Here is a 25,332-nt window from a genome sequence, read left to right on the forward strand (position 1 = left end):
CACATTGAGCCAGCAGAAACCACACTCACACTTCACAACCAGACAGTTTCTGTGATGAGCAGGCAGAAGGGCGGACCTCTCTGGACATAAATATGTCCGGCCTAAAGATATACAACCACCAATTCAATCTCCAGCGGAAGCCTCGTCAATTGCTTTGTGCCCCTTCCCTGCAACTCATGCAGGCGTGCAACACATAACATTGGCTTGCACACATGCAGGTGCAGCAAAGTCACATAATGCACACAATAAAGGGGTCAAAAATATTTCATAATATTACATATTTCACAAAAAAGTACCTCAAAGTTTAATGAGGCTTATGCAAACACAATTATCAGCTGCATTTAGAAGCTGTGCAGGGAGGAAGTCTAGTTGCTTGCAATGCTCATGGATGGGCACTCCAGGCTCATAGCATTTTCTTATTAGTTGTTGCAGATATCCATTACATGTTTTAATTAAATGATTATTTTTATTCTGTATTGCAACATTCATAGATTTGTTCCTGTAAATCAAATTAGATATGCACCTGGTGCACCAACTAAGATTGTAAATCATCTTTCAAGGTAGAGTAGTCCAGTGGAGAAGCATAATGGATGGTATGCTGAATCTATGAATCATGCAGAATTTCATTAAATAGATGGGGGGTTCACTCTTTGAAATTCCCTTTCTCAGTGTGCCTTTGCCTTGAATTTAATCTGAATTGAAAGTGTTTTGATTCAGTTTGTGGAGCAAAATATGTTCAACCTTTCAAAAAGTTTGTCACAGTATGCGGGGGTAGTCCAATAGTGACCCCAAAACCAAAAAATAGGCTGGACATAAGCTGTCCTTAGGTGTAATTGTCCTGATGTACGGACTGTGGAAATATTAGAGCCTGCCACAAGTGCATTTGACATTCTGTCGTTCTTATTTTAGAACAACTCATAACACCTTTGAAAGGGGGTTGCAGTTACACAAGTCATTGTCAAATGAGACCCAAGTTTGAAATCAGGTTTGAACAATACTTTTAGCAGCATCAAAAAACCCTGCCTCCAACTAGAGTTCTGCTTGCTCTCCTTAGACATTAGGACACAATATTTTTTTAACCCAAGCCTTTCTGACAAAGTATCTTCATTGTGTTTATTCTAACATAAAGATGAAAATGACATGTGCAAAACTTCGGCATCCATATTTTTGCCATTCAGAAAGAGCCACTGCAACCTTGAAAATGTCTTTATCTTTATTGTGAATTTCCGAAAGAAAGTGCACTGTGTGGAAGTTGGATAAAGAAAGCAACGACAGGCTGACAAACTACCAGCTTAACAGTCAAACAGAAACAAACAACATAAAACTCTTAACTTACCTCTCCCACTGTGTTATTAGCTGTGTTGGTCAAGTTACTTGGAAAAAGGAATTAGTTACTGATTACTTCTCCATGAAAGTAATCCAGTTACTTTACTGATGACTTATTTTCAAAAGTAATTAGTTACTTTACTGATTACTTTACTTAGTTACTTTTCAAAAACACAATGCACAACCTGAGCGCGCTATAAAGCAATAGACCTTTCAGCCTAATTCTATTCTTTCTGCATATTTCAGAATTGACATAATAGCTTAATAATAAGCATAATACCTATTAAGTATTCTCTCTCAAGGTATTCTGCAAATGACTTTCTCTGCGGTAGCGTGACACCGCTTTTGGTCGGTATTTTTTCTATGATGCGTCGGCATGATTCAGAGTCTAAAGTGGAAATGGACAATATGTTCTTGATGTTATAGCCAGCGAGTCGCTTCTTCAGTTCAGTGGCACTAAGTCCTGTCGCTCATTCGTCTATTTTCACCTGTTTAGCAGGAGAGGGGCCATCTGAGTTTTGCCCGGTGGAATTGGATGTGGTAGCCGCAGCGGTCATGTCATTGTGGGGATCCAGGGGTTTCTCAATGAGTTTCACATTCCTGTGCCAGCTGGTTAGGTGCTTGCTCAGATTTTAGGTGGACATTTTCGCTGTAGATAAAAATTTTCTTCCCACACAGAGTGTACAGTGGACGCTAAATGTTTTTGGCACTTTTTACTGATTCAAACTCAAAGTAATGTTGGTATTTCAAGCATTAAACGTTGCACGGTCCTCCTCTCTCCCACGCTCCATGTTAACTCTTGTTGATCTCCACACGCACTGACGTCGCACCGCTCATACGTGATTGTCATGAGACGCTCTCACAAACAAAATCCCGGTTTTGGTAGCACAGTTGCGCAGCCTGCTTGCGAGAAAGTAACAGTAATCTAATTACTGTTTTTGCAATTATAATCCCTTACTTTACTTGTTACTTGAAAAAAGTAATCAGATTACAGTAAGGAGTTACTTCTAACGCGTTACTGCCCATCACTGGTTATTAGTGCCATTCTGTCACTGTTATTCCATGTGCATTTGCCATTTTTTGTTAATTTTATAAGACATACATTTTAGTATGTTGTATGCTCAAGACCATCGGACGGATTTATGAACAGAACACACATCTATGTGGAAAGGAGGTGAGAAAAAAGACTGATGTCTTTACTTAGTATTTAAAAGATTTTGAAAATAAAACTTACAATTTGAAGGAAAATGTTGTACTGTTGCATGAGTTATTAATTATTTTACCAAATGAAATTTCAACTCACAAATAGTTTGAAAAACTAATGAAACACTGTGTAATGTTTTGTTAGAGATTGAATTATATATACAAGCAGCACCGATCACTGACAAATTCTTGACAATTCTTTTTCCAGATGATCGTGTTCAGCTTTTTAAATCAAACCAAATTCTGGTTCAACAAAAAACGAGTTTACGAAGTAAGCATTATGATGTTCCTAGATGTTTAAGACTAATTCTTAATTTCAAATCAAACCATGAAATAAAAAGGCAGAATAATACAAAGTGAGCATAATCATTAACTGCAGCTTAGCAGTAACTATTTTTTTTATTTTATTTATATACTTTTATACTTAATGTTTCAATGTGTGACATTTGGGGCAATACTGGCAGAAATGCAAAGTAGCATTCTTATCTGTATGAGCATGAAAGTATTATTATGTGTTTTTGTTACCTTAGAAATGTGAGATTTACTTGAACACTATGTTTTTAACCTCAGCAGAATAAACAGTAACATCTGTTTTGGTTTGTGTGTGTCTGTGTGTTTAGCAGCACCTTTGCTTTCATTCTGAATTGTGAAATGTTGTATCATTGCTTCCTAGTATCTGTGAGGTGTGATGTTTGCATTCCAACAATGGAATATGTACGCCAAGCCATAGTCAGTCAAGAATGTCAGTATTCAGTGCAGACTAAGCAGATAGCTGCTATTCTTGAGTCTGGTTCTGCATGAAGTCTCTTCTTGTTAAGCAGGAGTTTTTTCTCTCTGCTGTCACTGTGAAAGCTTAATACAGGGGATTCAATTTAATTTAAGACTTGATGCAATCTCATTTCCTCGATCATGTAGTTTTTTGTGTCATTCTATAAATGAAATAATAATGAATTGTATAGAAAGGATATATGATTAGATAAAATTGGACTGTGTTTCATTCTCATAGACGAGTTGATATGACTTTTGTTTTGAACTGGCACTATATGAATATAAAGAACTGAATTGAACTGAACTATAAATGACCACGAGACATGGTTTAGTTCAAAACACACAGCTGGCTTTAAATCAGCTCCCACTGCTAGCTATGTAAGCCACAGAGTATCCCTTAACCCTCTGGGGTCTGCGCCCATTTTTGAATACTTTTTATTTTATATACCACAAAAAAAGGCTTGCCATACTCATACTTGGTATCTTTTTTTACTAGTTTGTAATATCAAAATTGATTGTAGTTTGTTTTCTGCGGCACCGTAATGATGTCATAGACCTCAGAGAGATAATTATGCATGTTATCAGAAATTAGATGAAATAAAGTTACAGAAGTTGTTGTAGATGTGTAAGAAATGGACAAGCTGAGCTCAAAGTGACTGTTGAACCGGCATTCACTTAAAAATTCAACTTCAAACAGTATCACACATAAAGCAAACCCCAACATCAGCGGACGTGAGCTTCAAAGCAAAGCACTGGCCACAACTCGGACGGGACTGACGGAACTTTTGTGTATTCCTCTCAGCGGCAGATAGGGTTAACTAAACAGCAATTTCAGTGAGGCAGCATTTACTAAAAAGCTTGATGGGGCCAGCTAAGCCGCTGTTGTTGGCCTTTGTGTGTGAAAGTGACCACTTAAGTGCTGTGCAGCCTCTCCTGAGTGCGTTTGTAGGCATAAGCATTTCCTCAGATGATTTGCTTGCTTGCACTGTGTGTTCGTGTGTGTCCTTGAGAATGTACTGGTGTGTGCTTGCAACCTCAGTAGTGCATTTTAAGGTTGTTTTGCTTTGTGTGCATGTATGTAAGGGAGTGCATCTGTATTTTTAAATGTCCTGTTATGTTATAGAACGGTACAGTGAGTTTACATCATTTTAAACAAGAATTTGATTCCTCACTTTGAAGAAAATAGAAGATCCAACAATGAACTAATACAATATTTTCTGTTTTTCAGTTAAATTCTTATTGTAGGTCCCAACATCGTAACTACAGTGCACTCCCTAATCAGAATAGCACTGATTTACTTCTTAATATAGTATTGTGGCCTCACTTGTATAGCATACATTTCTGGATGGGTCTCTCACTGTTATGTAAATACCCTGAAATTGAGGATGGGATGCAAGATTATTCTGTTTCAAATATGCGATGCTTCAGTACAGACCTAAGCTAAGAAAAGTGAAATCGGCAGACCATCATTCTGAAGATATTCAGCCACTAATTCAATCTCCAGCGGAAGCCTTGTCAATTGCTTTGTGCCGCTTCCCTGCAACTCATGACTGTTAGGCACTAATTTATATAAGGTGGAAACATTAGACCATCATGATGATTTTATCAGTTGAAACAATAAGGAAGAAAATCTATATACATACTGTATATATTTGCAGCAAAGAAAGCAATTATAGCCCCAAAAAACGTAGATAAGCAGTTTTAATAAAGCATCTCCCAGCCAAGGCATGCTTTAAATTGGCTTTAAAAAGGTGGATTTTGTAAGTCTTCAAATATTAATACCACAAGGAGGCAGAGTTTTGCCAGACAAGGTTTTTGTTTTTTTCTTTCTCCAGCTTACCAGATGACATCTAGAGTGGAAAAAAAAAATCTTCTTCATTGGCTCTGTTGCCTTTTGATTACAACTGGCTCCTTTAATTTTGGCTGAAAAAAGCCAACTAACACCTAACAATAAGATGAGCAGATGCTAACACTGATCTTACTGCTCAGAGTTGTCTTCGTAAAATACCTCAGCTACATAGAACGTTGCTGTTTTTTATATAACGTGATGTCCAACTGGTAGCTAATGTTGAATCTGTACATTTATAAATTCTACAAATAAAGTGTTACAGTGTAGCAGAGTTATTACAGACCACCCATGTTTACCTTTATAAAATGATTGCCAACTTGTACTAAGCTGCAACTAAACAGTCACGCATACTTTTACACACTTGAGACGACCATTGCAAACTCTGTATTCTACCTACATTCCACAGTTCCACAGTTAAAAAAATCTACAAAGCTGCATACCTTATTGACATAAAAGAGTCATAGCTGCATAACATAAAGATATTAGCTTAAGGATTGTTTAGATTAGTTCTTGTTGGTTGTACATAAATCAAGCACTTTATATAAAATCTTGCTGGATAAAGTAAATTTCCACTCACATATATATCTTTCTTTCAGCATTGAGCATTACTTCAATTTAATATTAACTGAGAAATCTCTTGGGATTGATTCAACTTATTTACCAGGCCTGGGTCTCAAAATAATTAGGTTTGTTGAACACACTTCATATTAATTATTGAATGAATCAGTTTCAGGTTTTTCAGGTTTAGTCATATTTATCCTGTTGTTTTATGTTAGATGTGTTTTTTTTTCATTCAACATGACTGACACAAGTAATATAAGTTAACAAAATACAACAATATTATGTTGACCCAACCCACGTATTTTAGGTTGATGTTATAGAATTCTTTAATGCTGAAAGAAAGACATTTTATAACATAGAATAATAATATAAACATGTTTTTCTTTGTCGATTCAGAATGATTTTTTTCTATTCATTGATTGATTGATTGGTTTCATGGAAATACACACAGAAAGTCAGTTTTATTTGCCATTCATTTGACTATTTAAGAGGATAGAATGTTTTGCAGTAATGTCCACTAGTTGCACATGCAGATTTATATAAAAACACAATTGTACAATTGTAGATCAATTGTACTTTTAGAAACTTTTATATTGAACTAAAAAAAGGACAGTTGTGTGACAATTTTAACGTCCACCTTATTTCCAAAACAATGATGGACTTTAGTGACACATGCTTGTGCTTCTATACTAAGGCCAAATCATTCTGATGCTTCAGTATGTAATGAAGTTAGTCTCTCACACGTATACACTGTGCAGGTCACTAGGTGGGCTACATGGTAAGTGGCAAACTATAATTTTCATGCATACCGACAGATGGGAATCATTTTGATATTATCAGTTTCAATTCTTCTTTTCAATTCCATTTCTAATTGATTCTTGTTTGGTGATGGAAAAAAAGTAAGTCCAATGAAGGGAAAATATTTTTATTCTGGACATTCCAAATGAAAATGTTAGTTTCTGTATGAACACATAAATCATCAATCAATATATGAATCATTACCTATAATTGTTGATGCCTGACCATGCAGGCAGCTCCAAGGTGATCACATAAAGGAGCAGTCTGAGAGGTATCCTTTATTTACAAGATGGCAGCCTAATCAGAGGGGGATCGTAACCCACATATGTCACATATATTAATTCCTATTTGGGATCAAGTGTTGCTTCTCAACCCATCTGACAGATGAATTTGAAAAGGCCTGAATACATCAGGCTTGTGTTGAACAGATGTCCCATTTATTTGAATTAATTTGTGTAGTATGTTTGCTGACTAAACATGTCATTCAACTTTCAGTTTTTATTTGCTCAGCTGTATTAAGAGCAGTGTTTTAATCTAATTGCTGTTACTGTGGCGAACCTCATACAATTTTTTCCTTAATTTAGTGCTTGTTTTTTCAGTTTTGTTCTCAAGAATACAATGTTCATGTCTTTTCTTTCTTTTGAAATTTGTGTGGAAGAATAAAAAGGGCACAATAACAGACTAATGTACCATTGAAAAGCCTCTGAAGAGCCTCTGTTAAACTGACAAGCACAAACAGCTCCCCCAGCATGCATTATCTGAAAATAGGTGTTAATTACAGTCTGATAAGGGTGAAATAGCCACAGGTAGAACATTGCTAGAGGCACAACAATAACCAGGCATGAATGGTTACATATGATTGGGCATGATATATATTAGGCTTTCAATTACCATATATGTATTTTTATTGTAATGCATATATACACTATATTGCCGAAAGCATTCGCTTATCTGCCTTTACACGTGTATGCACTTAAGTGACATCCCATTCTTAATCCATAGGGTTTAATATGACGTCAGCCCATCCTTTGCAGCTATAACAGCTTCAACTCTTCTGGGTAAGCTTTCCACAAGGTTTAGGAGTGTTTTTATGGGTATTTTTGACCATTCTTCCAGAAAAGCATTTGTGAGGTCAGACACTGATGTTGGTCAGAGGGCCTGGCTCACAGTCTCTGCTCTAATTCATCCCAAAGGTGTTCTATTGGGTTGAGATCAGGACTCTGTGCAGGCCAGTCAGGTTCTTCCACACCTAACTCCCTCGTCCATGTCTTTATGGACCTTGCTTTGTGCACTGGTGCGCAGTCATACAGACTATTTAAGAGGATAGAATGTTTTGCAGTAATGTCCACTAGTTGCACATGCGGATTTATATACACAATTTTATAAACACAATTGTAGATCAAATGTACTTTTAGAAACATATATAGAACAGGAAGAGTCCATCCCCAAACTGTTTCCACAAAGTTTGGAGCATGAAATTCTCTTGGTATGCTGAAGCATTCAGAGTTCCTTTCACTGGAACTAAGGGGCCAAGCCCAGCTCCTGAAAAACAACCCCACACCATAATCCCCCCTCCACCAAACTTTACACTTGGCACAATGCAGTCAGACATGTACAATTCAAGTAGCAAAGCCAGACTGGTCCATCAGATTGCCAGATGGAGAAGCATGATTTGTCACTCCGGAGAACGCGTCTCGTCTGTTCTAGAGTCCAGTGGCGATGTGTTTTACACCACTGCATCTGACACTTTGCATTGCACTTGGTGATGTATGGTTTGGATGCAGCTGCTCGGCCATGTAAACTCATTCCATGAACCTCTCTATGCACTGTTCTTGAGCTAATCTGAAGGCCACATGAAGTTTGGAAGTCTGTTAGCGATTGACTCAGCAGAGAGGTGGTGACCTCTGTGCAGTATGTGCCTCCCTTGCATTTGATGCTCACTGATAACCCCTGAGCAGAGTCTACAGCTGCACGTTTGCACGTTTGCTGCTGCCTCTGAACGGTGATACTCATGTGCACAGACGGTTTGTATACACCGGTTACAAATACTAGGCACAAGGCAATCAGTTCACTGACCCCCCCACCCCCCCAACCCCACCTCCAACACAGCTTAAAAGCTACATCAATGTTGTGTGTGTACGTGTGTGTGTGTGTGTGTGCGTGTGTGTGCGTGTGTGTGTGGGTGGGAGAGAGAAACAGAGCGAGATGAATTTCCCATCAGTGAAGGGTGACTCCTTCAGTGGATGGGGTTAGAGCCCTAATATGAGGAAGTGATGACATTGTGAGGATATTTAATGAGGGGATAAGAGCAAAAGCGAGGGGTGGGGGAATTAGCCTTTTAAGATATCATTAAACATTAATACTGTCAGGAGACTGGATCTCACTGGGGTCCTTTTCATTGACTTTCATGCTGTGTGCTAATAGAGTCTCACCTCTGGGGACCTCTGCACCCCTCACCCACCCATCAATACAGAGCTGAGGGGATATCAGATTTCCAGCTCGCTTCTGAGGATGAGATTAGTGGCATGTGTGTCTATTAATTGTACATTAGATGAGATTATGCACTCTGTCTAGTTCCCTCTTTTTCTTGTTTCCCATTTTCATTTTAAAATAATTGAAATTCCAAAGCTGCTTTCATAAATTTCCCCAGTATTTCATCCTGGGAAGTTCTTAATAGTCTCCTGAAGGATGTAATTCTTGTTATTTATTCTTGAATTATCAAGCAAAGCATTCATTCCACTTTGCTTCTTTTCCAACTTTCTTTACTTTGATGGGATTTTGGGTTGATTTATCAGAGTGTACAACAGTGTTATTGGGAATAGTCTTGACATTCCCTGAATAATGCACTAAACGAGTCCTGCAGGTGAAAATTCCTAATTGCTTGTTTTTTTTTTTTTTTACAATATCAGGATAAAAATTTCCTCTCAGAAAAAAACTCTACTTATACAAAAACAGTAAAGTCAAACAACTGACAATCTGGAAACAGGCAATTGTTGGATTCTTTGCTTAAACAACTTAAATAGATATCAATATACTTTACATTATTGTATCAGACAGGTTAATTCATAGATTCATAGATTAATTATTCAACTTTACTATTGCCAAGTTTCAGATTTGAGTAATCAGTTATCATTAATGAAAAATCTAACTGTAAGAGAAGTATCATTTTGCCATTATTCTTTTGGCAGCTGTTCTGTTGTTGCACCCAATCAATGTCTCATTACTGAATAGTGCAGGTCACATGAAGCACCAGCAGAGGGCAGTAATCTCCTACTGAAGAGAAGAAGTGAGCATTCACGTGTATGCATAAATTTGGCTTGTGGTCGGGAATGAATGGAAGGCTGCTTCTGTGCAAAACTCAAGTCACCCTTCATTCAAAATAAGAAGGCTTATGTCGTTTGCAGGGTTTCCTTGCCTGTCCTCACCTGGAGTGCTGTCTGTGTACATCTCAGCTGCTTAATGTAAGAAACATGACCATATTTCTTGAGCTGACTCATTAAAAAGCTTAGATATGGCGTTTTAAGTTCACACAGAGAGGCTGTGCAGATGTTTTCTGTCACATCAGGTGCATGTTGAGTTTTTTAAATATTAAGCTATGCCCTTAGAGTATTTTTAACAAAGTATTTTTTTCTTCCCTTTCTCTAACAGATCCAGTGAGCTCAGCCAACCAAAATTCATTTGATCTAAACTCACCTCGGCTGAACGTGTGCAGAAAAGTAAGTAAGTAAGTAAAAATAAGATGTACTGGATGAGATCAATCTGAAGACATTCAATACATTTTTACACTTTCTCCAGCCTCAATTAACCCTTTAGTTAATTAAGTCTCAGCCTCAAATTTCCACAGGCTAATTAATGAAGTGCATAAGTCCATATGACATATGTCCATTGCACTTCATGCTAAAAAGGCTGGTTCAACATATGCATTTTGACGTTTATCTGTTGTAATCAGAATGTCTTGCAAAGTCTTAAACTCAGCTTAATTTGTACTCTCAGTTTGTTGGCTGTTTGTACTTTATGCCTTAACTCAACTAATACTGGTGTCCACACATTCTCCTGAAAATCTCTGCTGTACATGTACGAAAGTGGCTTAGTTCATTATTGTTAACCTGAGGATTATTCAGCACACTTTTTATTGACTTGGCATAGTGATGGTAATGGCAGCAACTGTAATACAAATAGGAATCAATCAGTCTCTAACGCTTCTCATAAACACTTGGAATTTCAGCAATAATTGCACCAAAATTTTGTGCGCGAGTACCTATGAAGAAGGGTCTTCCTTTCCTCATCTCATTCCATTTCCACTGCAGGAAACAATGACAAAGTAGAGTTCCAGGGGGATATAAATGGCCCTCAAAATAGCTCTGGTAGTGAGGAAGTCATTTTAATTTTTTTACCAATTTTTGATTTTTTTAAAAGATTACCAAGAAACTTTGCAGTTGGCTTGCAGTGTTGAATTTCTGATTGATCAAAACCCCCCAGTGTTTTATTTCTTTAGGTGTGTCCTACCGTGAAAAGCAGTAATTCAGAGGAATAAAAAGTTAATGTGTTATTGTTTCACAACATTTATGATTTAAAACACAAATAAAACAACCTGTAATATTGTTGTACATTAAAGCTTTTGAGGTGCAGCAGTCAAAGTGCAATTTCTGGTTTGACTCCTCTATGTAGGCAACTTTGGCCAGAGCTTCCACACTGATACTCTGAATGGAGTCAATTTACAATTAAACTGACTAATTTAGCCTAATCTGCTCTGTACCCTCGACCAAAGTGGAATTGCAAAAGACACAGGGCTGAAATAATGCAAAAGACACAGGGCTGAAATAATTCCTTAGCTTCTTGCAAAAAGCTCCAGGATGTTTAATTTGTTAGTCTAAACGACCATTTGGGATTCACTTTGGTTTTAACAGCTCTTTACTGATTCCAGATAGCTTGAGCTTAACTATTATAAGAATTTTTTTTCTTTTTTCCCCACAGTTCTTCAAATGCAAATTAAAATAAATGAATTATCATCATAAATATGACACATATACCTGCTACTGTGATGCAGACCAATAGTATGATGTATTTTTTTCCATGTTTAAGCTTTTTTCATTATTTCTATAAGTTAGATCCTCATGATTCATCCAGTACCAATTATACACAGATCCTTTTTCAGTTCCTGTTTGCATGCTGTCACATTCTAATATCATGATCTATTTTTAGATTTATTGGCCAGACATCCAGTCATCCAATTCTGCAGGAGGGCTGAACGCCACAGGTCACATGACCTGGAAGAAAAAACCCAGGAGACTTTTGGGATCGCTCTTCGGTCAGATACACCTTATTGTAATTGCTTTTGCTCAAGCTTCGAGTTTCAGTTGCTTTATTTTGATTGAAAGTTGTTAATGTGAAAGGCTGATCTGAAAATACAAAATAATCATAATATAATGACTTGTTTACAAAACCATATGTAGACGTTCAAAGCATGGACAAAAAACTGATCTTGCCTGTCTTATTTTCACTGTGCTTTAGCATGGGCTGGCAGTCAACCTGAGGGGAAGTCGAAAGGCGGATGAACTGATCTGTGTCTGTGAGACCACATTGCTCTGGTGTCCTGTATGCCCTGGGAACATAACACCCAGCGCAAATCTGGTGAGTAACGAAACTAATTTGATCTCTCAAGGTTAATTGATGAGTTTTATTCCCTTCCCTTATCAAGACATGTAAGTAAGAAGGTGTCCTTGGTTTGAAGCTCTAGACTTTACGATGGTTGATTAAAAATGTCCCACTGATGCTCATATGTGTCAGAAGTAGGGACAGAGCAAAAAGCATGTATTTTCTCACACATTTTAATCTCCCTGTTCTCCTTCAAACCCTAATTTCTGCTTGTCTTAGTCTATTTCAGAACAAGTCTAAATTTTGAGTACAGTATATAACCCATAATGAGTCACTCACTTCTGACTCAAACTTTAGTTGGTGTAACTGCACAGGAACAAGGTTGCACTTACAAATAATGATTATTTTGATTTTAGTTTGTCTGAACATGTGTAACTTATAAGCAGGGCTCTCTGTTTATCCTTCCTCAACTGCAGACTCACAAAACGTGTGACTGAGCCTGAAACATTTGTCTCCCTCATTTCCTACTGTTTGGGGATTCCAGTCTCACCAGTAAATGTTTTATAGGTGCATTTATCCACATAAAAGTACATAAAAGTGTAATAATAAATAGTTACAAGTTGTGAAATAGCTTCCGCAACATGAATGGAACCACAAGCCCTGAATAGTATAATCTGTTAATTTTAGAACACTAACCCAGACTTTTATTACAACTAAATCTAAGCATGTACATGTATTCTAACCCAAAGCTTGTATTTTTGACACCTGACCTTAATAATTCATAAATGATGGTCAGTGATATGGGTTTTGAACTCAGCTCTCCAGCCTGGGTGGAGGTGGACTAATTTGTCTGACAACTCTGTTTTCCCAAATCATAAAGCATTTATGGACAAACCAACAGTTTGAGAGTATAACATGAAGCAAGATGTCAGATGTCTACATCATGACGTGGTGAGACGTACATCATCTCATAGCAAGATATACTGTAAGCTGCGTCTCTGTAGGGATGTCAATGCACCTTATTTGAGCCTTTATTGTAAACCTGCACTTTTTTAGGCCAAAGTAGCTACTTATAAAACCACACCATTCTCCACAGTCTACTATAGCTGGGGAGGCTTCACTTTTTGCAACTCTGGGCTGCTAGGAAAGTGCCCCCTGCTGGGTCTGCTCACGTCACAGAAGTCTGGGAAAACAAAAGGTATTCCACTCCAGGTTCTTGTTCAACTGCCAATCAGGAAGTTCCATCTACACCTGCTCAAGAGGACATAACTCTTTGGCTCAGAGGACAGCAGTAGTCTTAACATTACCCACCAAAGGAAACCAGATGACCTCATAGATAAAAAAGACAAGCAGAGCAGTTTTGCTTTTTATTACACCACCATGATTCACTCACAGTAGAAGCTTGTGTGTAGTTCCAGGATATGGATGGTGAGAAGTTTGTTGCAGGAGTGGGGTTGGCTCTTTGGTTGTGGAAGAGGATGGGAGGAGGCAGAGATGAAAAATAGGAAGAAACTCCACAAACTGTGTGACATTATGGACTCTACAGCTGTGCTGAAAAGCCGGTCAGTATGATCTCTCCCCTGCCGAGTGAACATGCTGAATCTGCTAAAGAAAACAAGTAAATGGAAAAAAAAGTATATTATTTCTGACTGTACAGGCGTGTGTTATGTGTGTTACACATAAAAAAGACAAGAAAGCTGCTAAAACATTAGCCTCCAAGTTGTACCGTAGTTGTTTGTTATGGTGAAAAATATTTTAAAAAAGGGCAACAATCAGATAGGAGGAGTGGGTGAGGATGTTTGATATACATGACCAAGTTCAGGCTTATACCTGTCTTATTTAAAGGCCACTGTCCAGTTATGCACGGCTTCTTGACTGAACCAGCCTCTGTTGCCCCTTCAGTGTCATTGTGTAGATAAAAAACTTCTTCCCAGTTAGTCACAAACAGTTCTCTGCTGCAACACTTCTGGTTATTCACCTGAGAAATAATTATTCGACTCAAGAAAACATTTTTTATTTATTCTTACTTCAAAATGTCTCTTCCATGTGTGTTCATCACACTACTTTTAATGTCATTATAGCTTCTATCAAAGGGTTTGGCTGCCCTTTGTTATATAAAAGTAATTTTTACCATTTTTAAGATTGTGAGGAAGAATTCCTGAGGTAGATTTGAATCTTTGTCACTGCAAACGTCTCACGATGGCCCAAAGAAAATTCCAAGGAAAAGTTGCAGCTAACACACACACACAGGAAGTGTGGAAAAAGAAAAAGAAACGGGTATTTCAAGAAACTTATTGGTAAACGTGATCTGCGAAACTATTTAAATGTGTTTATCCAGTGGAATGAATCGTGTGTGGCACTCAGTCTCAAACACTGATTAAAGGACTTAAAGAAAGTTGTCCCAACCTTCACCCCGGCTGTAGCTCAGGAGGAAGAGCAGTCGCCCACCAATTGGAAGGTCGGTGAATTAGTAACACAACTAACTTTAGTGCAAGGCACTCTTACAGTCCATTACATGAGCATAGAAATGACAATTTCATCATTCTTAAGGTGCTGAGGTCATATGATGCTGGTTTTGAATCTTTGAATAGCTCGAGGATTGCTTTGAACATGAATTAGGTCCCGTTGTCCTCTGATGGAGTCTTCAATAATTTTGATCTTGTTGCTGGATGTGCATATAAGAACTAGACCGTGTGCATGCACATGTTTTTTCCTGGACAATCTTCTTAGTGACAATAGCCATGAGTTGCTATTGATGACACGCTCAGCCCTTAAATGTAGACTTTGAAAGAAGTCAGAAGAAGTCAGACTTTGAAAGAGGCAGCTTCTGAACTGTGTTTTATATTTTCTCTAAAGGAATTACACGACACAAATGTTAAGTCAATTAACTCTGCAGGGATCACAGACCTATAGTTGTACTGAGCCAGATAAGACTTCTTTTTCCCATTAAGCCTTCACCACACTGCATACATGTGACTCCTGTGCACATTGCTATTGTTTTCATCTTCAGATCTTAATCTAGACATCTCCACAAAATATTGGATCAAGGTTTACAGTACAAAAAACTACAACCCAAATTCCAAAGAGTTGAGATGTTGTGTGAAGATGAAAAAAAAAACAGTATGCAAATATTTGCACATCTCATGAACCAGTTTTTTTTCACAATAGAAAACACATCCAATGTTAAAAGTGAGACATTTTACAATTTCAAGAAAATATTAGCTCATCCTGTATTTGATGGCAGCCATCCATCTAATAAAAGTGATGAATTCCATTGTGTATGAAATACAGGTTTATGAAATAAAAGAAAATGTGAAAAGAATGCTTCAAAAAATGTGGGGAAAAAATTACATTTTACACAACATCCCAACTTATTTGCTATCAGGGTGGTATGCATAATATTAGACAAGTATCCCTCAAACATGAACAATCTTTCTCAGAGCTGCCATACAATTGTTCCAATATTCACTCTATCTGCAAAATAACAAATGGGACAATTCTGCTAAATTCAGCCACCAGCAGCACCCAGCAGACCATAAGATTTAAGTCAGCTCGCCACACATTACAGTGGAACCCACATATATTGCTGTGACTAACACTTCCCAGCTTCAGGTTTCTTAAAAGTGACGGGGAGAAGAAAGGAATAAAAGCTCAGAAATGTTTTTTCAGGTTTTTCAACATGGATATATTAGCCCTTCCATCTGCCTGTTTGTATTCAAATCCTTTGAGCATATTTGTACGTGCCTGTGCATACACATATGTATGGGTGTTATGGCAGTTTAACATTTGCAGCAAAGCTTTTTAGATTCATCCCCAGAATAAAATAAATAAGTAAATAAAATCTAAGCTGACTGCCTCTACACAGCACTGCTTTGCACTGATAGGACTAAGTCAGCAGATACTGGCTTGCAGTATAACCCTATACAGGGGGAGCTCTGTGCTTCTGCCACCTCTGACCACCATACTATAAAGACTGTATCAAACGTTATACAGACATACTAACCAAACACAAACACATTTATTTTAATACATACACAGTTCAGAAAAAACTCAACTATGAAACCCTTATGGCTAAATTAAACTTAAAGTATGCTAACTGAGAACTACAAGCGTTGGCTGAGATAAAACTGAAAGCATTTTGTCTTTTATTTGAATGATTAAGTAAATCAGCAAAAAAACAGTCCCATTTCATACAAATAAGCTGGAGTAGGTGGGTTAATTCAGCAACTCATACAGATTTATTTGTCTCAAGTTAATGAGCAGTTGTACATTCCATTTGATCACCTCATACAGATAGCATTTAGTTTGGCTTTTGGTCTAAATGAGCATATTCAAGCACTGCCGGTTACCATTAAGTTTATTGAGTTTTGTTCTTTTTGATATTGACATAATCTAGGAAAACAGAAAGAGGTATGTCTCAGAAAAAAATCACATTAACGAACACACTGAGGTCCCTATTCTCACAAATGGTATGTCAACTAACTCTGAAAAAAGATTTTATCTCATTAGAACGGTCTGAGTCCGTCATACAAAGTGCAGTGACTCAGACTAAAGAAATTTATTCATATTTTGTTCAAGAATATTTAAATTTGTCCCTCCAAATGACGTAAAAAGTAATAAATTTATGCCTTAGCAAATATGATACATGCTTTCAAAACAAACTAACATGCAATTTCAATAAGCATTTCATCCTATTAAGGGTCACTGATTACTGTTACATCTGTCTGCTTTAAAACTAATTTTATGAAACACATTTTGAATAGCTCATTATCCATACAAAATATCAGCGTTATTCATTTGCAAACTCAGTCTGTATTTTACAAAAGTCTCGGCTCTTGCAGATGTCTTTGGGTTTGAAATAGTGGGACATGTGTAGTCAGATGTTGCTTACCCTGGGAGACACTTTCAACTCTAAGACGTTTGGGTCAGTAAAATTGCTGCAACATATCTCAGGGATCATTCAATAATTGCATTCAGACAATAACCAGCATTATTTCTGGTCTTAAAAGATGAAAGCTGCCACTAAGTTAAGGTGAAACTCATTTGTTCACAAGGTAAAATTTTAGAAGTTGGTAACTTAGCAATTGTTCTAATGAGTACTGGTATACATATTAATGTTTTGATGGGCATCAACAGCCAGTGCTTTGCCAACAATACCTTGGCCACATGTACTAAGGAGTGGCACCAGGACAGGGGTCATTGAGTGTGATGGCATGGAACATAACATAGATTGTGTTGCTCATTGCTGTAGCTCAGGTGCTTTATTATTTCTTATCAAGTCCTTTAACTGAATATAAAATCAATTTTGTGTCTGAACTCAACCAAGTAAATCAGACTTCAGATCAAATAATACAGCTGTAGACTTCACTCTTTGATCTGTTTTAATTAAACAAAAGGCCAGAGTGCAGCTGCTTTCCCTTCTCTTTTTTTTCTCACTATTCACAGCCTCATAGCTGCATGCAATGTTCACAACTGATTGTTACCTACTGTGTTTAAATGAACAGATGCCATTCATCTGCAAAGTATACTCACCCATAATTACTACATACAATGTTGGTTCAAGGGTACATATGCCTGCCCAAAGCGATGAAACCTAATTGAAGTTTAAAAAAAATCAAACATTTTCATGCTGGTTAAGCTTCAACACAGTTTTTAAAAATATATTGTGAAGGGTCGAGGATGTAATTTAGTTTGCTATTTGTGTCTACCAAAAGATAAGAAAACCAGTGTGCAGTATGATCACAAAGTTTCTGCTTAGGTGATATAATGACACAGCTGAAGGTGAAGCTAGGGTGACTGTAGCTCAGGAGGAAGAGCAGTAACCTGCCACTTGGAAGGGCAGTGGTTTGACTTCTGGTTTCCCCACAGGCTACGTATTGAAGTGAACGTCTTGAAGAAAGCACTGTGCATTGTCTATACAACTATATGGATTGAGACGTGGTGAATATGACATGTAGTGTAAAAGTGCTTTGAGTGGTCAGCTAGACAAGAAAAGTGCATTAGCTGGTTCTCGATGAGGCAGCAGCTTCACTTGAAAGTAAAATAAACTGAATGATTTGTAACACTGTTGGCAAAAAAGGCCTGTGTGTAGAAACTCTAATGACAATCCCAGCAGCAACTCCAAAACGATTTATGTTTATTCAAAAGTCTCCCAGCCTGTACTATGAAACCTCTGCAGATGGTCCAGAACGCGGCGGCGCATCTAGTCTTCGATCAGCCTAAAAGAGCACACGTCACCCCTCTGTTTATTGAACTCCACTGGCTACCCTTAGCCGCCCGCATCAAATTCAAGTCACTGATGTTAGCCTACAAAGTGCTTAATGGAACGGATCCCATCTACTTGAATGCTCTTGCAAAGGCTTATGTCACAACTTGGTCCCTCTGTTCGTCCCAGGTTTGTCGTCTAGCAGCTCCTACACCACGCCTAAGACAATCCAAACTCTTTTCATGTGTCGTCCCACGATGGTGGAATGACCTACCGAGCGCTACCAGAACAGGGGCGTCCCTGTCCATCTTCAAGAAACTCTTGAAAGCCAGCTCTTCAGAGAGTGTCTCCTATCCTAGCACACCTTGTACTTCCCTACCCCCTCTATCTCTGCACTTTATCTTTCTGCACTTCCCTCTATGCCTGCACTCTATCTCTACTCTGTCACCTCTGAGAGAGTCGGACTAGTGGGTTCCTTCTATGTAGTTTATTGTTAGCTTTTTATATAGCTTGTTATATCTTCATTTGTAAGTCGCTTTGGATAAAAGCAAAATACATAAACGTAAACAAAAGATAAATTATATTGTATGTTTGGTAGAATCTTCAGCCCCTCAAGTACGCAGACCTTTGCCCAGACAGCACAAATACTCAATACTGGTAGAAAGAAAATAGATAGATAGATAAATACAGTGCTTTATGCACAGAGGAAGCAGGAGAAAAAAAAGAACAGTAGATATGACTTGAATTGCTGAGTGAGGGTGAAATTAAATGAAAAAGCTTTGAGGAACTGGTCAGCATGGCAGATCTGAGCCCAGCTGAACCCAATCAAATTCTAGTGCCTGGGATCAGCTAGTGTTGTTTCATGTTGAGGCAAATCCAGCTGATCAAACCTTAACTCGAGCTTGTGAGGCCGAGGCTCCAACGAGCATGGATATCCAGTATTGATTTTTAGCTGCATACTTTGTGCATAGAGATGGCTCCAGATTCTCAGAATCTTTTGAAAATATTATGTACTATAAATGATGGAATATTCTCAAAGAAAGTCTCAAGATGAGCTCATATTTTTCATTGAATAGAAAAATCTCCCACTTTCAACACATTTTCTGTTCTTTGCTCTGAATAAGATATTGGCTTATGAATTTGTAAATCTTTGCATTTTGTTTTCTTTTACAAAATATAAAGCAACACACATTTCTCTTGTTGAAATTGGGGTTGTACTGATACAGACATAATTCCACAAATTTGGCTTTTCTGTGCTCCACTGTAGTTTTGCTTTAGTGTTTACAGAAAATAGAACAATAATTTACTGATCCTTGCAGGGAACTTACACTGTTGTAGATATTAATGAAAAATTTCTGTGTGTGTACGTAACGCCTGTATACAACTGTCATATTTGTATCACATATATGACTATCATGGCTTGCATTACAATTGCTACTGTAAGCATTAAAATGTAATTTTCCTGTCTTACAGACTGTTGCCTTCATCAATCAATCAACATTTATTTATATAGCACCTTACAACAACCAGAGACTGACCAAAATGCTTCACAATTCCAAAAGCAGATCATATATAACACAAGACAACAACAAAAAGGTGAGCCACAGCTTCAGTGAAAAGCCAGCCCAAATAAATATGGCAAAGCATACAAAACATGTTGAAAACATGAACCAGATATCCCACTGAAACACACACATTTTTTTAGAAAATAATACAAAAATCGTGTGAAGCTGCACAAATATTTCTAAAAACTGCTGATGTGACTGGCAACAACTGTAGCCATTTTTCACTAAATCAGCATCTACACTCTAATATACAAGTTCATGTTTGACAGACAAAGTCAAACAACTTTTGAAATGATTCAATGCAATGTTTTGTATATTTTGCTGTAAACTCCTTACATTCTCAGCCACAGGTGAACTGGCAAATAATCAACAAGACTGCAAAAAAAGATGTAAAGTCCTCAGAGACATGTCCATGGTAAAGAACATTTTCTGTGAGACACTGCTCAGGTTGGGCTGCTATACCTAGATCATCATTATACCAGTTAATCTGCTCAACAAGTGCACATTTAATTTTCTACACTTGTGACAGCGCAGCCTCAGGATTGCGTTTCATCAGACTAATGCTACCACCTGAAGTTATATCTCCCTCTAGATTTTTCCAAGATGTTTGAGGCTGAACACAGTTCACATTTGTTCTAAATAACCCTTTAACATAGTGATAAAAAGATGTAAGGAGGGTCTGAAGAAAGAGGGGGGTTTAAAGAAAAGCAGAAAAAATGTGTGAAATTAATATGTATTTTTTTCAAGGACAAGCAAGCACAAAACTGGCTACTCAAAGTAAAGAAATATGCTGATAATTGCTATGAAGTGTCATCTCAGCATTTTGCAAAACAAAATGTCAATTGCTGACTTACAGAATTTCCCTCAAAGGTCATTTAAGGCTAAAAAAATTAAACAAGAGCTTTCTGAAAAAACCTTTGTTTACTTACTTAAATGACCAAGTGGTTAACAAGAAGCAAACTGCATAATGCAAAATGTGTGGCTCCAAAATTACAGTCGGGGAGGCAACAATGTCCAACTGCATTTGACATTTGAAGCTACATAAAGACAGGCAAGTCAAGTCTTAGGTAAGTCTGTCATGCTGATTAGTGGGTAGTTAACATGAACTTAATGGATAAGTACGTTTTCTAGTTTGCTAGTATAATAATGGAGGCTTTTAATCCATATTTGTAATTTCTTGTAGTCCTGGGTTATTATTTGTTGTTAAGTGCACTTGCTACTTATTTTGGCATATTTGGTCAGATGACTTAATAAGGACTCAAAAATGTAATAGACTTGGACTTGGACCTGACCCTAGACTTCCACATCTTTGACTTTGGACTTGACTTGGGACTCACATGTCTACTAGGAACTTGACTTGAGACTTCATTGGAAAGACTTGAGACGTACAAGTGACTTGCAAAACAGTAACTTGTTCCCACCTATGGTTATTACTACTACTTTCTGAAAGATTAACATTGTCGTTACACCATGACTTTGTCAACTGAATACTTTCTAGTTGAGGAGGTACTTTTGTAATTCGGACAACCCACAGCTGCGTACATAAGATGTAGTTTAAGGCCATTGCCATTGCCACAAGACTGCACTGCATTATCTTTTTATACCTGTATATAGACCATAATGGTTATTGGAGTAACTGGAAGATTTAGCTTCATTATTGCATTAAACTGAACATAAAAGGTCAAGGTTTTAATGAAAGATAACCTAAAGTTCCCATCTGCTAAAAAAAATATTAACCTTGTTAACATGTCTATATAGTTTATTTTATTTATTTATATATATTTTTTTACATGTTACCAGACATATTTCAAGCAAACTTATCCAAGAACACTATGGGTGGGGCTTTCTGCTTTGAACCTGCAGAGTACCCCCCCCCCCCCCCCCCCCCAGCCTCAGAAATGTGAAGTCAGACAGCACAAATGTCTACATGTTTATGTTTATGCATTTAGCAGACACTCTTATCCAAATCAACTTACAAATGAGGATATAACATTACAGCTAACATCAAAGCTAACAAAAATTACATAAAAGAAAACCACTAGTCAGACTCTGTCAGAGGTGACAGGGGTGACAGTGTAGAAACAGAGTCCAGGCATAGAGGGAAGTGCAGAAAGATAAAGTGCAGTAGAGGGGGTAGGAAAGTACAGGGTAAGTGCTAGGATTGGAGATGCTCCCTGAAGAGCTGGGTCTTCAAGAGTTTCTTGAAGATAGACAGGGACGCCCCTGTTCTGGTAGCGCTCGGTAGGTAATTCCACCATCGTGGAACGACACATTAAAAGAGTCTTGATTGTCTTAGGCGTGGTGTAGGCACTGTCACACGACAATCCTTTAACGACCGGAGAGACCGAGTTGTGACATAAGCCTTTGCAAGAGCATTTAAGCCGATGGGAACCCTTCCGTTAAGCACTTTGTAGGCTAACATCAGTGCCTTGAATTTGATGCGGGCGGCTAAGGGTAGCCAGTGGAGTTCAATAAACAGAGGGGTGACGTGTGCTCTTTTAGGCTGATCGAAGGCCAGATGCACCGCTGCGTTTTGGACCATCTGCAGAGGTTTCACAGCACAGGCTGGGAGACCAGTTAGGAAAGCGTTGCAGTAGTCAAGGCGAGAGATAGCCTGCACCAGGAGCTGGGTGGCATGTTGGGTTAGGTACGGCCTGATCTTTCTTACATAGACTATTTGGAGGAACCAGCCAATCCTGATTATTTGCTTAGTGGAACTCTAGCAAGGAATAGGAGAACAGGCACAAGCTAGGAGGAGAAGCAAGCTTGTGTGTTTTCCTCTGGTTGCTAAAATGGCAGCCATGACGTGTTCAAAATGACATAAAATTTAAACCATTTCTTTATGTTTATGTTTATGCATTTGGCAGACGCTTTTATCCAAAGCGACTTACAGGTAGGCAGGCAGGGTAAGGGGGTCTTGCCTAAGGACACCTACTGGAGATAGTACCTTTCATGCAGGGGATTTGAACCCAGGTCTCCCACATGAAAGGTGGCATTTCTTCCCTTGACTGTGATAGGAAACATGAGATCACTGGCAGATAGAATGGAGCCTTGATGAAGACGCAGCTGGAATATAAAAAAGGCACTTAAAAAAGAAAAAAAAAACAGGCCAAAAGAACCTTTCAACCTCCCACTTTCAAGGTACAGCGAATGCAGCATAATCTTAAATTGAAGTTAGGTGGGACTAACAAGAAAACAGGCAAGATAACATTGTAAAGTGATGTAACTTTCCCCTGCAAATCTGAACAGCTCACTGAATATTATACTACATTGATATTTGAGGCCCAAAACAAAATTCCAGGGTTGTGTTTTTTCTATAATATGTCCCCATTAAAGTAAGAGTAAAGATTTCAGTTTAATTACAGAGCATTATTGCACACAATTGGGTATTGTTGTCCCACGTATCACTATGGTAACTTATTTGCTGATCCTTTTTGCTGGTTATAAGCTAAAATCCTAAATAACACTTTCATCTAGGTTTATTCAAGCTTTTCCAAACATGAAACGTATCCACAAGACTAAGAAATGTCTATGGTTTACAGTGCTCTCATAAATATATGTCATAAGACAGGACAGGGTTTGTATGGCTTGGCCAAGAGTTGAAATTTGAAATCTATAAATTAAACTAGATTAGAAATTTCGATTGATTAGTCTTAATCTTAAATTAATCTAATTTTGCCTCAAGCAATGTTGATATTTAAATTGCTGACTGACAATGTCCTGATAAAAATTGTTTAGTGGGTTCAAAACACTTTAGTTTAGTAGGTTCAAATAAAAAGTGACCTGCTTTTTAGCTTGTAACCCATTTTTTGGAATCTTAATAATCAAAGTAAGATAAAAGTCTTCTCTCTGATACAACAGCTACAACATTTTAAATGCATGCTAAAATGTTGAATATTATTATTGAAGTCTATTTAATAACCACAAGCTGTGTGTATGGGTGCCCTTTACTACACCTATCCAAGCCTAGTTGCTTTGAAGATAATCATCCATCAATGGAATTGCAATTGATTTTTTACCTCTTTTACAGCACAAGAGAATAGTTATTAATGTGTAATTGATTAAAGATAGGTCACAACATACGATTTTTAGAGCGCCAAAAGTCTACTACATAGTCATGGTTCTGCCTTGCAGATACCTCTGTAGATTAACTCCATACAGACACAGACAGCCAAATGCAAAAACAAACACTATCTATACTCTATGCTGGATTTCCATTGGAATCGTTGCAGCACAAGATTTATCTATGACTAACAGATACTGACAGGCAAAAACACGGTTAGAATGGGGATAAATTAATAGAAACAAACATAAAAGGAACCCAATAAGATAAGACTAATGTTTGCAGGTGTCAGTATTGATAGTAATTGCAGATGTGTTAACAGTAAATCAACAACAAGGTCTCAAACAGTGACTCTTGTTGAAAAATGCAATCATTCGATTTCAGGGTTTATTAGAACTCATTCTGTTGGCTTGTAGCAACAAAGTAGTAAATAAATCCCAAATGCATAAAGGTTTGTGTGTAGCAAAGAAAAAACAAAAAAATCTACCAGATTTAAACAATTTGAATGTTGTTTTGGTTGTTTTTTAGTATGGAATATTAAGTCTATGGGCTACTGTGAACTGCTCTGTAAAGTGATGTACTGTATCACGTTGGGTATATGGAAATTCCACAGCAAGGAAAAAGAGGATTCACTTAAAGGTTTCTTTTAGGTCAGTAGTAATGTTAGCACATCATGTTAATATTACAAAGTACAAAAACAGAAAATTAAAACAGAGCAGCACACAAACCAATAGTCAGCCATTATATTTAGCTTTGCTGATGTGTCACTTGGAATATCCAGGCAACCATTTCATTTGTTCACCACCTCGAACCCCACGGCCTGAGGGCCTTTCTAATGTGGGGCACTTTTGTCATGTCTTGTGTCCATGCATAGAAGAACATTTGTCCATGCAGTGCATGTGCAGTGCATAACGAAATGGCCAGATCAGGTTGAATACCTGCCCAAATTTGGGTGTATTTACAGGTCACGCGCCAAATGTGACGTCATGAGTTATGATTCATGCCCACATAAGTCCGTTTTTCGACCAATGGCTTGCCAGCTTTGTATTATACTTTGATGATCGGAGGATGTCATTTTTGCTAATCTTTCGCTCTGAGTTGAAGTAGTGACCATTGCTTTGGAGCTCAATCAAAAAGGTAAATAATTTCTGATATTCCAGAAGATGTTAGAGATTTGTTTTTAAATGTGTCTAGACGTCTTAGTCTTGGCCCTCCCTTTTGCCTGGTTATTTGCAGGGTGACATCATCGGGAGAGGACTTATATCAAACATAGAAGACAAAGATTTTTAGTTAATTCCTCTGATTGGATGAGATTCCATGTCTTCTCTTGGTAATTTTATGCATCTTTACCAAAACCATGAGGTGAAGACTAATAACAGTTCCTTATATCTGCTCCTGA

At 37.7% G+C, this 25,332-nt stretch overlaps 1 protein-coding gene across 8 annotated transcripts in view; it reads left to right on the forward strand.

Annotated features, from left to right (window-relative positions):
• pcbp3 (poly(rC) binding protein 3) overlaps positions 1-25,332 on the forward strand; it is a 95,268-nt gene that overhangs the window by 24,888 nt on the left and 45,048 nt on the right. For 4 of the 8 annotated variants that reach the window (XM_072397897.1, XM_072397898.1, XM_072397891.1 and 1 more), the window contains exons 2-5: positions 9,910-9,966; positions 10,154-10,221; positions 11,708-11,813; positions 12,017-12,136. The gene's annotated coding sequence lies outside the window, so the exon portion shown is untranslated. Of the gene's footprint in view, positions 1-9,909; positions 9,967-10,153; positions 10,230-11,707; positions 11,831-12,016; positions 12,137-25,332 lie in introns of all 8 variants that reach the window. The other 4 variants (XM_072397893.1, XM_072397892.1, XM_072397895.1 and 1 more) reach the window with 4 other exon arrangements.

This window comes from Leuresthes tenuis, unplaced genomic scaffold (assembly GCF_036924035.1).
Source record: "Leuresthes tenuis unplaced genomic scaffold, fLeuTen1.0.hap1 SCAF_12, whole genome shotgun sequence".
NCBI lineage: Eukaryota > Metazoa > Chordata > Actinopteri > Atheriniformes > Atherinopsidae > Leuresthes > Leuresthes tenuis.